Here is a 17,550-nt window from a genome sequence, read left to right as displayed (position 1 = left end):
ATATGAGAGGGTTACAAGAGTCATCTTTGGTGAGGGAACAGCTGGCAAACGCTCGGGCTGATCTGTGCCAACTCCTCTGGCTATTTCTGCAGAGACCAACATGTAGCTTTTCCATCTGCGGTTCCTCCACAGGATTTCTGTCGAACTCAGGTCAGCGACGCTCGTTCCACTGAAGCCTACAGACTTGGAAATAAAATATTCATCTGCATGAAAATGGATGATAACTTCAAGGCAGCTGGCAGGAATCGAAGTGAGGAGATTCATTACAAAACAGCAGATTGGAAGAGCAGGATTTTAGAGAAGATGCAGTGATTTAAGCTGTGTGAGGTCACCTACTTTTCAGGGTGATGGCAGTGATATTTTTCCAAAAGGAAATGGCATAATGTAAACATAAGAGCAACTATAGTGATAATAATATTTCTATACTGAAGTTTGATTATTTGTGCCAAAAAATGTTTAGGGTGAAAAAAAGATGCCTAAAGGTAACAATGATGTTTTTGTGCGTCCTCAGACTGCCAGCATCTTTGATGAATATTTATGTAAACTTGTATTTTGTATACATTTAAAATTATATATAATTTTTAAAAAACTGGTGTAATACAAGCAACCATTAACTTACATTGAAATGGTTCTATTTTTTATTAAATGTCTAAAAACTATGAAATAAAATACTAAAAGTGTACGACTGCTGTCTGGTCATTCTTACAAAACCTGAAATGTGTTCCACTTCAAGTATTTTTCCTTTTTAACATTTAGTGTTTTTGTATTTCTAAAATCCCAGCTATCCTCCAGTTGCACTTATTCCTCTGTGAGAGCGACTCTGGGACATGTTATGTCCTTAAATAAAGTGTTAATTTCCAGGAACATGAATAAATTAAAGGCTCAATGGGAATTTGATTCCATGTAACCTTGTTTATGTCAAATGAGAACAGAATCATAGATATCTCAGTTAAAATGCGGCAGATTGTATTGTTTGTTTTCTATATAAATAAATGAACAAACACCAGCCACATCGCAGCAACTTAGGCTACGTTCACACTGCAGGCGAAAATCAAAAATCTTTCATCAATTCATAAGACATAAATATTGGTGCCACCAATAAGCCTGTGAAATGCACATATCAATAAACAGTATTCACTCTCCCGTCCAAATCATTGATTTCAGGCGTTCCAGTCACGTCCAGGGTCACAGGTGACGACAAATCTCAGGTCACTAAGGCTACGTTCACACTGCAGGCGAAAGCGCATCAAATCCGATTTTTTTGACCCTATGCGACCCATATCCGATCATGGTGTGACAGTGTGAACGGCACAAATCCGATATTTCCAAATCCGATCTGGGTCACTTTCCTATGTGGTACTGAATCCAATACATATCTGATGTTTCAGAAAGCGACTGCTGTTTGATGGTCAAGTCGCATTAAATCCGTCTTTTACGTCACCGACACAAGACAGAAGCCAATTATCAGCGCCGGAGAAGACATCGCGAACGCTTCCTGGCCATCCTGTGAAACTGTTGGGAAGACAACGTTGGAGAAACGTGAACATTTTATTTGTACTGTATAATCTGCAGATTCTGACAGAAATCTGCAACTATCCTTTGAAGCAGCGCTCCTCTAAAACAGCAATAAGGATCATTATTAGGTTATTTACATTATTATGTCAATAACAAAATAACTTAAAGCAAAAATTGGGAAATGTAAAGTCCGAAGTCTTTATATTAAGGGCCATCAGTCAAACAATACTGTTTGCTCTGGGTCTAAACAGAGCGAGTTGTGTGTGACGTCTCTAGAGCGCGTTTGCTGTCGCATTTTATTTGTAGTGTGAACGAGCAGACAAAAAAATCGGATTTGATCAAAAAATCGGAATTGAGCATCAAGACCTGCAGTGTGAACGTAGCCTTAATGCATTTAGATGTGTAGATATGGTCAAGATGGCCTACTAAAGTTTAAGTTATCTTGAGCATCACAGGATATTTATGTGACTATGATTGTGGCATGGTTGTTAGTGCCAGACAGCGTGGTGTGAATATTTCAGAAACTGCTGATCTACTGGGATTTTTCCCACACAACCATCTCTAGGGTTTGCAGCGAATGGTCCAAAAATGATAAAATATCTGGAGACTGTTTCAAGCTACTCAAATAATCACTCGATACAAGCAAAACATCTGTGAGAGCCCAACACCTTGAAGTGAAAGAGCGGAAGCAGGAGAAGACTACACTAGCTCCACTTCTGTCAGCTAAGAACTGGAAACCGAGGCCACAATTTGCAAGGACTCATCAGATGTGAATAGAGAGTCTGAGGAGTTTTTCAGCTGTAATACTTCAATGTTCAGGTCAGGATTTGGCATAAACAACACGAACTCGTGGATCTTTCTATCAGTGGTTCAGGCTGCTGGTGGTGTAATGGTGTGGGGGAAATTTTCTTGGTGCACACTGAACCCCTAAGTATTGTTTAAGCGCCATAGCCTACCTGAGTATAGCTGCTGACCATGTCCATTCACTTAAGATCACAGTGCACCCGTGTTTTAATGGCTGCTTCCAGCAGGATAACGCGACATGACAAGAAGCTCAAATCATCTCCAAATGGTTGCTTGAACATGACACGGTACTCAAATGGCCCCCAGATCTCAAGCCAAAAAAGACCTTTTGGGATGTGCTTGAAAAGGAGATTTGCATCACAGATGTGCAGCCATGTGTGTTAATATGGAACAAAATCTCTGAAGGCAAAAAGGGTCCAACCTGGTGCTGGGAAGGTGTAATTAAAGTGGTAAATGTGTAAATGATGAAAGCAAGTGAGCAAAACTGTGGAAGAAGACTGTGTAAATTAAATTAACAGACATATGCATAGAGTTTAAACTCAAAAGTCAATTTCTTGAGAGAAATAGAAATTCAGTAAAATAATATCAAAAAGCAACAACCAGCAAAAAAGATCAAATTAAAACCAATAAAATAAGTAGAAACCTCATTTTAAAAAATGAGGAAAAACCTAAAACCATCAGAAATGAAATCAAATGTAGATTAAGTGTGAGCCTGATGTACATAAGTTTGCTATTCCAGCAAGATGGAGCCTGAAAGCTTGACTGATTCAGTCGTACTCATGTAGCAGTGAGAGGGTCAAGTCTCCTTTTTGTATACAAAGCAGTTTAACAAAGTCTCTTATGTATTACATGATGTTTATCATCCAGTAATCAATGTTATCAAATCTGATATGTGACATCCTAAGAAACAGAAGAATAATCACATTTTTATCTTTATTTTAGCTTTTAAACCTTATTGGAATTTTGCAGTTGTTTTAGGTATTTTTACGACCTAAACCCATGACATTAACAAATAGTTTGTAAGATAAATATCTAAATGTGAGCCTTATGAATGAGCTTCCACATAGCCATGAAATCGCAGCGTTGAACCGGCTGCAGCACTGACAGGACTCTGCTTATTTACTGCCCGCTGACCTGCTGGGTCACTTATTTAATCAGTTATTTTCCGCTAACGTGCCCGTGTGCGAGTTACAAAACTGACCCGCCTGCTGCATGCTACTGAAATTCCAACTCTCCATGGATGCTGCAGGGTTGAGAGCATGCTGCCTGCAGCGTTTGCACGAGCACTACCTATTTATTGCAGAGCAACATAAGCCTGGGCTCGAGGCAGAGTTGCTGTGGAGATTTGCATATTATATTTCACCCTTGTTGTTGGAGTCAGCAGTGAGTGATGGAGGCAAAAAACCCCGAGCTGCACAGGCCGGGCCAAGAACGGGGAACAAGCCTCTGCTAATTTCCTGGCAAAAAATTTCATAATTAACACGTTTGATGTAGAGGCTGCAGTTGTCAAGGTAACTGATGACACCGCATTATCACTTGGCGCTTCTGCACCCTCCATCCTCCCTCTTTCCTCCCATTCATCAAGCAGCCATTGAACAGCTCTTAGCGGGGAGGAATGGGGAGGGTAACCCCAGCTAAACTCATATCAAGCACGTATTTATTCATAGAAGCAAGTTCAGGCACCTTTATTAGTCTGGTATTAATCTCGTAAAGTCAATTACCATAATAGATGATTATGAATTACAATGGGGAGTGCAGGGCTAGGTAAACTATGAATAATAATTGCACATCACAGGGCTGCACAATTTATTTTTCTTTAAAAGGCTCACTTCACTCACATTATAAAAACCTGTGCTCTCATTTACCTCTAACCTCCACATTCAAAGCGTGCAGACAGCCATGGGTATTCTGAGAGTAGAATTACTTTAAATACTTGGTGCTGCTGCTTTTCATACAGACTATTTCTTATAGTTGCAGCGGAAACTCGTTTAATGTGAAGGGCAGTCCTTTAAAAATATGATGATGTTTTCTAAGTGTATTATTCCACTGTATTTTACAGATGTAAGTGCTTGATAGTATTTACATTTTATGCACATTTGTATTCAGGTAGATCTAATTAACTTAATTTTAGGCTATTTGCACACTCATTGCACATTGCAAGCTGATGGTTGGTCTCTAGTCGACATTGCTGTCAATGAGAAGTGGGCGGGTCCTGAAATCAACTTTGCTTACCTTCAACATGAATGATTCAATTCAATTCAATTCAATTTTATTTATATAGCGCCAAATCACAACAAAAGTCGCCTCAAGGCGCTTCATAGATACAGAGAAAAGCCCAACAATCATATGACCCCCTATGAGCAGCACTTTGGCGACAGTGGGAAGGAAAAACTCCCTTTTAACAGGAAGAAACCTCCAGCAGAACCAGGCTCAGGGAGGGGCGGGGCCATCTGCTGTGATTGGTTGGGGTGAGAGAAGGAAGACAGGATAAAGACATGCTGTGGAAGAGACACAGAGATTAATAACAGATATGATTCAATGCAGAGAGGTCTGTTAATACATAGTGAGTGAGAAAGGTGACTGGAAAGGAAAAACTCAATGCATCATGGGAATCCCCCGGCAGCCTACATCTATTGCAGCATAACTAAGGGAGGATTCAGGGTCACCTGGTCCAGCCCTAACTATATGCTTTAGCAAAAAGGAAAGTTTGAAGCCTAATCTTAAAAGTAGAGATAGTGTCTGTCTCCTGAATCCAAACTGGAAGCTGGTTCCACAGAAGAGGGGCCTGAAAACTGAAGGCTCGCCCTCCCATTCTACTTTTAAATACTCTAGGAACAACAAGTAGGCCTGCAGAGCGGGAGCGAAGTGCTCTAATAGGGTGATATGGTACTACAAGGTCATTAAGATAAGATGGGGCCTGATTATTTAAGACCTTGTATGTGAGGAGCAGGATTTTGAATTCAATTCTGGATTTAACAGGAAGCCAATGAAGGGAAGCCAAAACAGGAGAAATCTGCTCTCTCTTTCTAGTCCCTGTCAGTACTCTTGCTGCAGCATTTTGGATTAGCTGAAGGCTTTTCAGTGAGTTTTTTGGACATCCTGATAATAATGAATGATGCAACTACCAATGACAATGCAAAATACCACTGACTGAATGATGAGTTGGTAGTAAATATGTTAGAGGGATGCCTAAGCATCTAGTGCATGGAAAGTCGTAGTGATGTGCTATGAGTGAATCACTTCCTGGAAGCAATAACTACTGTGACATAAGGTGGGAGGGAGTTCTTAAAGTTAGTGATGTGCGGATCGATACTGAAATATCGATTCCTCCGATACCATTTATGTTCTAGAATCGATTCTCATATTAAAATATCGATATTTTAGTAATGTAGGGTAAATTTGTAGTTTATCATTTACAGGAACAGAGTGGAAATAAACTATATCATTTGGATTGTCTACATTGGAAGGAACTACTTCCTCTTCCGCCGTTAATAGTCATGTGCGAAATATGGCTGTATAAATGTGTCGCAGCCCCTTGGCGTGGCTCACAACAATGGCTGGGAGTAATGTGCGGACGTATTTTACCTCCACAAACAGCCAAGATGCGGTTTGTGATACATGTGGCGAGAAAGTGAGGTGTTGTAGCAACACCATTTACCTCGTTAAACACCTCAGAGTAAATCATATCACAGAATATGACGAGCGTATGTTGAGGCGAACTGAAGACGAGGAGGGGGACAGGTGCTGCTAGGGCGAGACAGACGTCTCTCGAGGAGTCCTTTAGTGCTGCAGGCAGGCAACGTGCTGAAATGGCACACAACTTCAGTTTTCTGTATAATAATTCTGCATTATTAAATGATAAGAACAAGTAATCTTACGTCCTGTAATAATTATGAAGCTATAATTTGAGATACAGTAAAAGATACAGTAAAAAAATGTTTTTGTACAAAGTATCGGTATCGGATCGGTATCGCCGATACCACCCTGAATTTTACTTGGTATCGGATCGGAAAGCAAATCAGTGGTATCGCACATCACTACTTAAAGTGACTACAGTTGGAATGAAGAATACCTGTAATTAGGGATGGGAATTTAGCGATTATTAATATCACTTAGCGATTTGATTCCTTATCAATTCTCTTACTGATTCTCATTGTATCTGCTTTGAGTCGCCATCATCAGCAAGCAGCATATCAGAGATATCACATTCCTGCAAGTTAATTCCATGTTTTTGCATGTTAGAGGTATTTCCTCTCTTTGTTGCAGTGAGTGTTGGAGTCGTTACTCAAGGAAACTGATGTATTATAATTACACAAACAAAGGTTCCTATAAGTAATACAGTACATTACTTAAGTAATTCCGGGAGACAGTAACTCGTTACATATTACATTACTTTCATGTTTTTTTGTAAAATGACCTGAAACAAATTGTCTTGTAATTACTATTTAACAATATAAACCTATAGACTACACGACACACAAATCCCCATCCTAGAGGAGACACATATGATCTTTCTCTTAGCATTTAGGTTTGAACACAGTCGACAGCACAGAGCACAGATAGAAAACCAGCACAGAGACTTTGAAGCGATCATCACGGTGATTCTACGATAGAAACATGAACAGGTAGAAACGGAAGCTGCAGCCTGACTGCTCATCGCTGCTTTTGTTACCCGTTGACGTTCAGGGTCTGACTGCTGGGTTGTGGTCAGCATTCACTCAGCTTTAATATCACTCGGCTCGTGGCTAGCTTAGCATTAGCATGCTGTCTGTGCAGATGCTTGCAAAGAGCTAAAGTTGTGTTAGCATCATAGAGCCGTTGTTTTTGCTCTGGATCCAGTTTGCACTTTACCATTGTGCTTTTATCCTGTTGCACAATAAAAATAAAAGTAATGTCCATATCCAGACTGCACCACTATTTTCCTCCTCCAGCACATGAACTAAAATCAGCCAATTGCAACCACAAGTGGAATCAATCGGCAGGCAGACGAACAATTCAAAGGAATTGGATTACTGGCAGCTGGTTCTTTACAAGAACCTATTCCTATCCCTACCTGTGATTGACATATGACCTGCAACCAAATATGCTAAAGGCAACGAGAGACCTCAGTTTTAAAGTGTGCTACAGTTACCAGGTAACTTTCCAACTTGCAGTACTTTAGATATAACATAATGTCATATGGCAGTGTGAGGCATTCTTCACTCTCATTGGTAGTCGCTTCAGTCACTCAGCTGGAAGGTGAGAAAAGCTTATCTCGAGTCCTGCCAGCTTCCCAATGCCAGCAGTTAATTACGTCCTGGAATGTCATTCACTTTCTGTGGCCTCTGGTCACTGCCTTTCTTGTACATACAATACATAAAACATTAAATGGATGTTCATGCTCTGTTTTCATAAAGGTGAGTTGTGATAAGCCTGCAGTGCTACGCTCTACAAACGTACATATGCTATGATCGTTATAGTATAATGTTAACGGTCAGAAGGGCTGAAAGTTCATCAGTGCTTTGGAACCTCATTTCAACCAGTCACACCATTAGAAGTCAGCGCATTAATATGGTGCTACAATGGTCCATGCTTTAGTTAATGTGCTTTTAGTAGGAACTCATAAGATTCACTGATCATTCCCCTAACTTAGAAATGTAATTGTGCGCAAGCCCCTCATTCTCCAATCGATCGCTTGACCGTTGGCACAGCAGACCAAGCAACTAAAAAACAGTAAATTCTATTAGCCCTGTTAGCACTTAGGAGCTAATGGTTAATAATTAAGGCTTGTGCAAGCAATGATTAGACCTGTGTACATAAATACGTTCAGTGTTGGGAAGGTTACTTTTAAAATGTATTCCATTACAGATTACAGAATACATGCCCCAAAATGTATTCTGTAACGTATTCCGTTACGTTACTCGATGAGAGTAACGTATTCTGAATACTTTGGATTACTTAATATATTATCATGCTGTTTACAACTACATGAATGTACTATTGCTGTGATTTATTACTGTTACTGAAGGTCCGCGGCTCCGAACCGTAGTAAAGGGACCTCTGGCTAATACGGTGGGTTCTGTGTCGGGCTCGTAGCCGAAAACTAGCTTTAATAGCTTACTTACAACTGGGCTCGTCAGGCTCTCTTCTTGGCTGCAGTGGTTATTATTATATTTACATGCTTCCAGCTCCCGTTTTTGCTCGATGACAGCTCGTACTTTTCCTTTTTCTCCCTCCCTCGCTCACAGACACATAACGGGTATGGCAGTCCATTCTCCCTGCAGCACGGACTACACTGCCTATGATGCTACATTCTTTAGAGCTATACCTGTAGCATTCTGCCTATTAGCTTAGCACAACAACAACAGGCGCTCTCTCACCCAGGAAACACGCAGAGAGAGAGCAGCACCCTGTAACCATGGCAACCGTAACGCTGCCGCCTGGAACAACAGAACGTAGCTGTCAAACAAAACCCAAACAGTCCTGACCCGCCACAATATGAAACAGGGAAGTACCGCCGTGTAATCCATTTATTTCAACAAAGTAACTGTATTCTAAATACCACCTTTTTAAACGGTAACTGTAACGGAATACAGTTACTCATATTTTGTATTTTAAATACGTAACGGCGTACAAGTGTTCCATTCTAACTTAGAATAAATTAAACCTGTGCTACCATGTGAGTCAGATATTAACAAGCCTATGACACAAAGTCATGTTTCCAGCAAAGCCTTTTAGTTAAGCTACATCAATGGTTACATTAACTGTAAACAGCAGCGGGTGGTGGAATTTACCTTTTGGAATCCAGTCAGCCAATGAAAACAGAGTATAAGAACTCAGAACATTAATATGTTGCTACATTAACGACCAGCGTATTAATATTTACATTAACTGTAAGTAGTCACAGGTGCGCGTGTACCAGGAACTTACCGACGATTTCGAACCGGACACAGCCAATCAGATGTAGGCATCCGCTCCAGGATTGGTCGATCATTTGCAGCACTTTAGAAAGGCGAACGTGGGCTAGTGCCATATTGTCCAATCAATGAGTTGGGCGCAGACAGCAGCGGACCTCTGTGAGAGCAGTTTTTTGTCAGAGAGGCAGAGACGCCGAAGCAGCATCAGCGCCGGGCGTACGTGGAGCCTTGGAGCATCACTGGGGAGAGCGCACACATCCACCACAAAGAGCAGGCTGAAATAACGCGACGACACTTGAACGATTATTTTATAAACGCGTCTTCTTACTGATTTTTATTTTTATTATCTTTGTGTTGGTTTTATTTTCATTCTTGTACTGGAGGAGGCGAAAAAAAGACCGAGCAAAGCTTCACTGCGGCTAATCAATTTCCTTTTTCCAGACCTGGGAATTACAATGAAACATGTAGGTGACACATTCCCATTCACTATCCGCGAATCACAATAGGGATCCCAGCGGAGGCGACAAAGAAGGAAGCAGGTAAAAAATCTATTTCATTCTGAGCACTGCTGCTTTGAGAGGCATGAAAATTGTGAACCGGAGTGGCGTGCGATGCTTTTAATCATGCGTAACTTCAAAGCTGTAGTCACATTTTGGGTTTGCGAGTGTCGGAGTTTACATTAAGGCATCTTTAACCCACAATTTGTTTTTGGTTTATGGTTTGTTGTAAAATACGATTGAAATTAACTTAAAAGGCATCAGCAGTGCCACATTTTCCCTACTAGGGCGCATGTGTGGCATTGCAATCTTTGCGCTTCATTGGAGAGCCTGTGTTTATTTACTGATGGGGACAAAACTGCATTTTACTTCAATTCACACGTTGCTGTGCACACTTATTTTTTCCTCTCTCTTCAAAGGGGAAAATGGTGACGGGTGCCGCATCTATAGGATCAGCATCCTCCTCTCCGTGGAGCCCCTGCGTAAAAGAAAAATCAGGTATTTGCCCTCTTTATTGTGTCGGTACTGCAGTGTGGTAGACAGGCGAACAGGTTTTTATCATGAGGCTCGTCTGCAGCCATACATGCATACAATGCAGGAACGCCTCAGCATAATGCAACAAAACCCTCCCATTTTATGTCTTACTGTGATGCCCTGAATGCAGCTGCAGCATCAGCCATACATGGAGACACTAGCTGCATAAAAAGAGATGATTGTGTGCTTTTTGTCTGCATCTGCGACTACATTATAAGAGGGGAAAGAGGGCTCGAACACACACGCACACACGCATGACTGGATAAAATATTGCAGAAATCCTGCAAACTAACTGCCCTTCTCTGCGCTGCACAGGTGTTGAGTAGCATTCACCTAACTTAGTGTGTGCCTGTGTGAATTTGCGATGGGTATGCATGCGTGTAGGTGTCTGTGTAGGTGCGTGTTTGTGGATGATATCACCTTGCATATATATGGTTGCAGGGCCATGTGTGTGGTTGAGGATGTGTTTTAACCAGGATTTTTTAGAGCTGCACACCTACACCTGCCTCACCGGGTTACTGAAACCGAGGGTACATTAGAGAAGAGCTTCCCCTACCTCCATTATTTACGCACTTAGATTTGGCCTGTTGGGCCACATAAAAATAGTGGTGTGATACTTCACCAGCAGCAGAGTGACTAATTGAAACTTCAAATTAAATCCAGCCTGAAAACACTTTACATATATAAAACAGAAAGAAAAAGGCTTTCGGCAGTGCACCCTGCATTTCTAACCTCTTTGTTCTGTCATTACAGTATAATTGTAAACAATGTCACATCTGCATATCAAATGCCACTATTTTTGGAATCATTATCATTTAGGATCATCTTGTTATGAGGCCACCGTGCTATAATGCTACCATCCCCTCTGACTTATCATCCAAGTCAAAGGTGTGGCCCGAGGGCCTGAACTGGCCTAGAAAACGTGTCCAATGCGGCTAACTTAATGGATTAACAAAGTGTGAAACTTGCTGTGAAGTCGGTAATTGCTTCAGGTTTTCATTAAAATGCACAGCTGTCCATCAAGCGATGATGATGCTAGCTTTATTACGCAGGAGTGAACATGTATGAGAAGTTAAAAGTATGTGGATCTCGAAGAAAGAATATGCTTTAGTTATACAAATTCTACATGTAAAAATGTTGTGTTTTTTTCCGCTGTGATCTCTGAGGTGTAATGTGCGAATGAATGAGTTTCAAATCTTCAACCGAGCCAAACAGCTACAAGATTACAGTAAAAAAAATTAATTTGGATGAAAAAATAAAGGAAAAACAGGGCAGAGGCACTAGGCTGAGTACATAATGGCTTAAAACAGTGAAGGAACTACTCATCCCATAATGCAAATCCCAGATTCCACAGCACATTTCCAACCTGATCAAAGGGAATACTTATATATATATTTAGCTTGTATTGTATGAATGTGTAATAAAGCATTGCCTTAGTTATGGTCCAGTTACTGCTCACAGTTTCTGAAGTTCTTTCACTAAGCAACCTGATATTTGCAGGTTTATACATTTCCATGGTAACTGCAACCTCCACCAACCGGAGACGTCGCTGTTTCAGGTTAGGATTGCAGGCAGAGTAGTTGTTTTTTTTTTTCTTGCACTGGATTGCTAATAAAATGTGTTTTCGCTAAAACGAGGTTGAGTCTGAAGGTTGTTTCTGCAGAAGCAAATAATGTTGCTCATAGTAAGTCTGCTTTGGATTGTTGCCACGTTGTGGCTCATAATGAAAACCCCCATAATCAAAAATGCTCAATGTTAACTATACAGTAGAAAAAATACAAAATAACCAATCATATGTATCCATAATCTGCCAATGAGGCATAAACTAGCTTTTGTTCATGGGATTTAAAGTCAGTCATTGTCTCTGCAACAGAGGCTCCACTTATCTTGGGTGGCACCTTAAATATTATAGTACAGCTGAGGGTTGGTATATAAGTTTTCACCCAGTGTCACTGAAATCCACTTAATAAGACACTTTTAAAAACGAATAAAGAAATAAAAATGTAGTTTTACTGGAGCAGTTATTGTAGCTACAACCAATCACTAACGCTAACAAGGCGATATTCATGAGATCGTAGCAGCAATATAATGAAATTCAGACACTTTCAGCAATGAGGGGTGAAATACCTGCTTCATTTTTTCTTAGACTTATTGTCATATTGAGGGTGATCGCGTGTGGTGTAAAAGATTTCCTGTATCTGTCCATTTGGCAGCAGCACGGAATCAGTCTGTTGGATAAACTGTCCCGCTGCTTGTCCAGTAAGTGGTACAGAGGGATGAAAGTAGGAGAACATGCCTCAGTGTCTCGCTGGGGAAAAGAGACGCGGTAGATCAGCAGATTAATGGGTGCAGGTCTGTCGTAGTAAACGGAGAGCTGAGTTACTGGTTGATTTACTGGTTCGTGCTGACCTCACCTTCGACCGCACACTGTGGGTAGTGACTGAAAGAATGAATTCATGGATACGAGCAGCAGAAATCAGCTTTCTCTGAACGATGTGTTAGAGATAGCACGAGGGGCTCAGAGTACAGTCGCTACTCCTCTGCATCAAAAGAAGCCAGCTGAGGTGGTTCAGCATCTGATTAAGATGCCTCTTGGACAGCTCCTGAGGTGTTTCTGTCCAGCTGGAAGGAGATCCTGGGAAGACCACACTGAAAGGATTCTTCTTCTTGGAATAATAATATTTTTTATTATAGTCCAGGTGATTGTTCTTTTGAGGGTGCCAACATTTCTCATTAACAGGAAACCCCTTATCTTTAAATTCAGATGTGTCTAGCAACCTGTTTCTAGACTCGTTTCTGTTTCCGCTTCCTTGCAATCAGCTCTTTTACACCAACATGTTGTATTAACAGGGGGTAAAATCCCCACGAGAGATCACTGTGTACACCCACAGTGGCCTCGGTGGAGCTGAATGCAGTGTAGCTACAGGACACGTCTGAGGAAGGGGCTGCAGATATAGATGTGAATAACCCCACAGCTTTCAAGCTGCATGTGTACCTATACACGCCTACCTGCCTCTGAGTGAAACCAACATGCTCCCGCCCACTCTCTGCGAGCTGTTGAAGGGCATTCTGGGAAAAGCAGGGAACCACAGATTGAAGTGGAAGCTGGGGAGAACGTGGGGATAGCAGCCTGATGACAAAATAGTTACACATCACAGAGGGATGATATAAGAGTTTGAGACTATCAGAGGGAGGGTGTTGGTAAAATGTGGGTTATTTTGGGCCGAGTTGCAGAGTTTAGTGTCATAAAAGGTTCTAAGTTTGTCGCATGGCTGTTGACTTCAGCGTGCTCGTGCACGTTGGGTCCGGCAGCACATTCCAAGTGTGGTGGAGGAGGTGGATCGTCTGCAGCTTCGCCATTAATCACGGTTGTTTCATGAGTCAGCGGTGATTAATCTGGTTGATGGTGGTCATGCGCTCAGTGGCCCCCTCCTCAGAGGGGGATGGTTGACCTTGAGCCCAACCCCGGATGTTGGGGGATTTCACCGGCAGCTTGTGTGCAGTCTCAGGTGTTCACGTCATCACCGGAGACGTGGGTACAAATGACTGATGGTATTCTGAGCTTGCAGCAACCTTCGGGAAGGAACAAGATCTTTTGTGCTCTGCAGTGACTCGACCGGATCCAACACCTGTAGGTGTATTTTTAAAAGGATGATCTCAAGTTGAGCACACTCATACCAAAACATGTGCTATTTAAACCCAAAGGTTTATTATACATTTTAAACTTTTTTATTAGATTTATTTGTATTTTGCCTTTAGTTTAGTTTCAGTTCATTTTAAGAGGAGGTATGCTCGTTTAATTGGGCAATCGTGGCTCAAGAGTTGGGAGTTCGTCTTGTAATCGGAAGGTTGCCAGTTTGAGCCCCGGCTTGGACAGTCTCGGTCGTTGTGTCCTTGGGCAAGACACTTTACCCGTTGCCTACTGGTGGTGGTCAGAGGGCCCGGTGGCGCCAGTGTCCGGCAGCCTCGCCTCTGTCAGTGCGCCCCAGGGTGGCTGTGGCTACAATGTAGCTGCCATCACCAGTGCGTGAATGGGTGGATGACTGGATATGTAAAGTGCTTTGGGGTCCTTAGGGACTAAGTAAAGAGCTATACAAATACAGGCCATTTACCATTTAATTTAGGTTTTATTGTTTTATTTATAAGACAAAAGACTAAAACTTGAATGTTACACAATAACATTTTAGTTAGTCTAGATCAGGGGTGTCAAACTCAAATACACAGTGGGCCAAAATTCAAAACTGGAACAAAGTTGCGGGCTAACGTTAATATTTATTGAAAAAAAAAAATCTTCTTCTAGATATAAGAATGAATCTCTTCTTATGGACTCAAACAAGTTTTGCTGAAAAACTGAATATGGAACAAGCAAAGCTTAATACTAAACAATGGTAAATGGCCTGTATTGGTATAGCACTTTTCATAAACAATATATATATTAGCTGTATAATACCAGTAGGCCAGCTCTAATAGTAATTTGGTATGGCTTCGCGGGCCAGAGTTTGACACCTATGGTCTAGATTATTTTTATTTCAGTTAGCTAAAATTAGTTTAAACTAGTGCTGTGGGGCTGCATGGCATCAACGCTTTAGCGTAGTTAGCGCAGTTAGCGCAGTTAGCGCGTTAGCAGCCCCTCGCACTGGGCGATCCACGCTAACTCGCTAACGGAGACTTGCTGCTTTAATGCGTTTATGGCGTTAACGTCATTTTAACGAGATTAACGCTGACAGAGCTAGTTTAAACACATATTTTTAGTTTTAAGTTGAGTGATATTTAACTGTATCGTTCTTGGCTATTGCATATTTCATATAATACTCTTCATTCGTTTTATCTGAAAAAATGGTGCAAAGCAGACGTCTTAATTAACAGTGTGAACGCTGACATGTGTCTGTCCTGGTTGGGCTCAGTGCTGGCTGATCCCGTATCAGCTGGGACCGACAGTGGAGCAGACTCAGTGTCTGTGGAGGTTATTTAGAGTCAGTCACATCCCTTATGCAATGGCAAAGTAGAACAAAGCCTGTTATTCACACTTTGATGGATTTAAGTGACTTTCTGTTTTTTTTTCTTCTAATATTTTTAGATGAGATGACTAATGGATGAAAGCTGCAGAGCTTCAGAGTGTGTGCACCTTATTTTCATCTGGCATATTGTCCTTGCATGAGTGGCTCAAGGTTTCTGTGAATTAGAGTAACCGCCTCCAACATAATAGATCGTGGTGAGATGCTAGTGGCTGGACTGTAAATCAGATTCAGTGAATCACTGACATTATCAATCTTCCACTAAATGAAACACCACATTTCCTCAAATAAAAACCCGTAGTCAGTTAAAAGCTGGGTCGCTGATAATGGCCAAAGGTGTGAGCGACTTTAACAGATTTCCCGAGCTCATTACGGGCTGGGAAATAAAACTATACCACCCAGCTGTTGTTGTTGGAGAGGGTATGCTTGAGAAGTAGAGCTGGTGCACTCTGGTGGTTTGACGGTAATCGACGGGAATATGCAAAGCTTCGGTGGGCAGAGTGGAGTCCTCTGACAAAATCACCTTACGCATTAAAGATAATGTCTGTGCTGCGATATCAGATCAGCTATACTAATGAGTAAAATGAGCACTCAGAGTGAAAGTTAGAAGACATCCAAGGTTATGCCCACAATCCTTTCCCAACAATTTGAGGCTGCCACAGTTATAATTGGCTAGTGTGGACATATCAGACACACACGGTCAGGATGGACTTATGAAAAAGTGTGAATTCATTATTATAAAGTGGAGATTTTAGGTCATATTATCCATTTCTATTTGACAGCGTGTGGTTCATTTAATATTCCCCTACATCAAAAGAACTGAGAAGGTCTCCATGATATTTACCGTCTAATACAGTTTGTGTTTTTGTGTGGGAGAATATGACTTTGTTCTAAACTAAGCAGTTGTTGTCAACAAAGAGACTTTTTTGCTAGATTTAATGAGGTTTCTGATGTCCTCTGTAATCGACGTGTAAATGCATTTCCTGGAAAAATGTCTCATTTTGCAGACAGTGACAGGAAACTGAAAAAAACATGGATACTAGGGCTGTTCGATATAACGATATATATCGGATGACGATATAAAAACGTCTATTGTTTCAAATCAAATCAAATTCAAATTTTACTTGTCACATACACAGTCATACACAGTATGATATGCAGTGAAATGCTTAGACAACTGCTCGTGACCTAAAGAAAAAAGAAAAGGCTATGAATAAGATAGGAAATAAATATGAAAATTAAAAAGGGTAAATTTAACTAGGAAGGAATCAAAAAAAATAAAAATAAAAATAAAAATAAATAAATAAATAAATAAATAAATAAAATAAAATATAAAAATTAAGTTAAAAATGAGATAACTGTACAACACAAATTAGAATGAAGGGTAAATTTAACTGGGAAAGAATAAGATAAAATATATAAATTAAAGTTGAAAATAAAATAACTGTACAACAAAATACACAATTCATTTTACGCTATCGTTTGTTTCGTGGTGTCGCAAAATAAACTGTTTACGGCAATTTTTCATCGTTTTGATGGTCACTGTAGTGGCTATATTAATTTCTTAAAGTTCTCTCTTTCTCTTATATTTAATATGACCACACTACGGACGGACAAGCGCCTGTTTTTATGGGTTGTCGTTAGCAACAACGACGGTAAAACCATCGCATGTTCGCTTGTTTATTTTCCACATAAACCTTTCACAATAAAGCTCAAGATCCTGTTGAGACTTTTCAAAATAAACGGAATCATGTGAAAAAGTATTATTGACGGATGAGAAGCAAAAAAAGAGTCGACAGGTGCTAAAAAATAAACGTTAGAACAGGCTTTTCCCCGCAGCACGCCGTGTAATAAATACTCACAAAGAAAACGGTGGCCGTTACAACTTATGTCTAAAAATGTATCGTTTCATGCATCTGTTAAAACACTCGACTCCAGGTACACGACGCCCAGCTGGAAACACTTCACCTGCCCGAGATTCACAGAATTTACAGAAAATGTTACATTTTTGTGATTTATATCGTTATCGGACGATAGATGTTTTATATCGGGATATGAGATTTTGGTCATATCGCACAGCCCTAATGGATACAATACTATAAGTTTAAATTATTTTCTTAACTTATTAAGCTTTAACAGCCTTTCTTTGTTTTTTACAGGAGCTATGCCCACGATAATGAAGAGTTATTTAAAATATATTTGTTTATAGGCTTTGATGTTATTGTAATTGCACTTCAGATCACTAGATTATGTTTTGCAGTGATCTATGGATTACAAGCTGAAAGTACC

General features: G+C 40.6%; 1 protein-coding gene across 2 annotated transcripts in view; it reads left to right on the top strand.

Annotated features, from left to right (window-relative positions):
- The first annotated feature begins 9,367 nt into the window (after positions 1–9,367).
- Positions 9,368–17,550, top strand: part of shisa7b (shisa family member 7) — a 67,407-nt gene continuing 59,224 nt past the window's right edge. Inside the window, exons 1-2 of one of the 2 annotated variants that reach the window (XM_087834819.1) lie at positions 9,368–9,754; positions 10,132–10,210. The gene's annotated coding sequence lies outside the window, so the exon portion shown is untranslated. The remainder of the gene's footprint in view (positions 9,755–10,131; positions 10,211–17,550) is intronic. The other variant, XM_087834820.1, reaches the window with a different exon arrangement.

Source organism: Neolamprologus brichardi, chromosome 22 (assembly GCF_056152115.1).
Source record: "Neolamprologus brichardi isolate AB-2024 chromosome 22, ASM5615211v1, whole genome shotgun sequence".
NCBI lineage: Eukaryota > Metazoa > Chordata > Actinopteri > Cichliformes > Cichlidae > Neolamprologus > Neolamprologus brichardi.
Note: the sequence above shows the minus strand (reverse complement) of the source record. Positions and strands in the feature narration are given on the sequence as shown.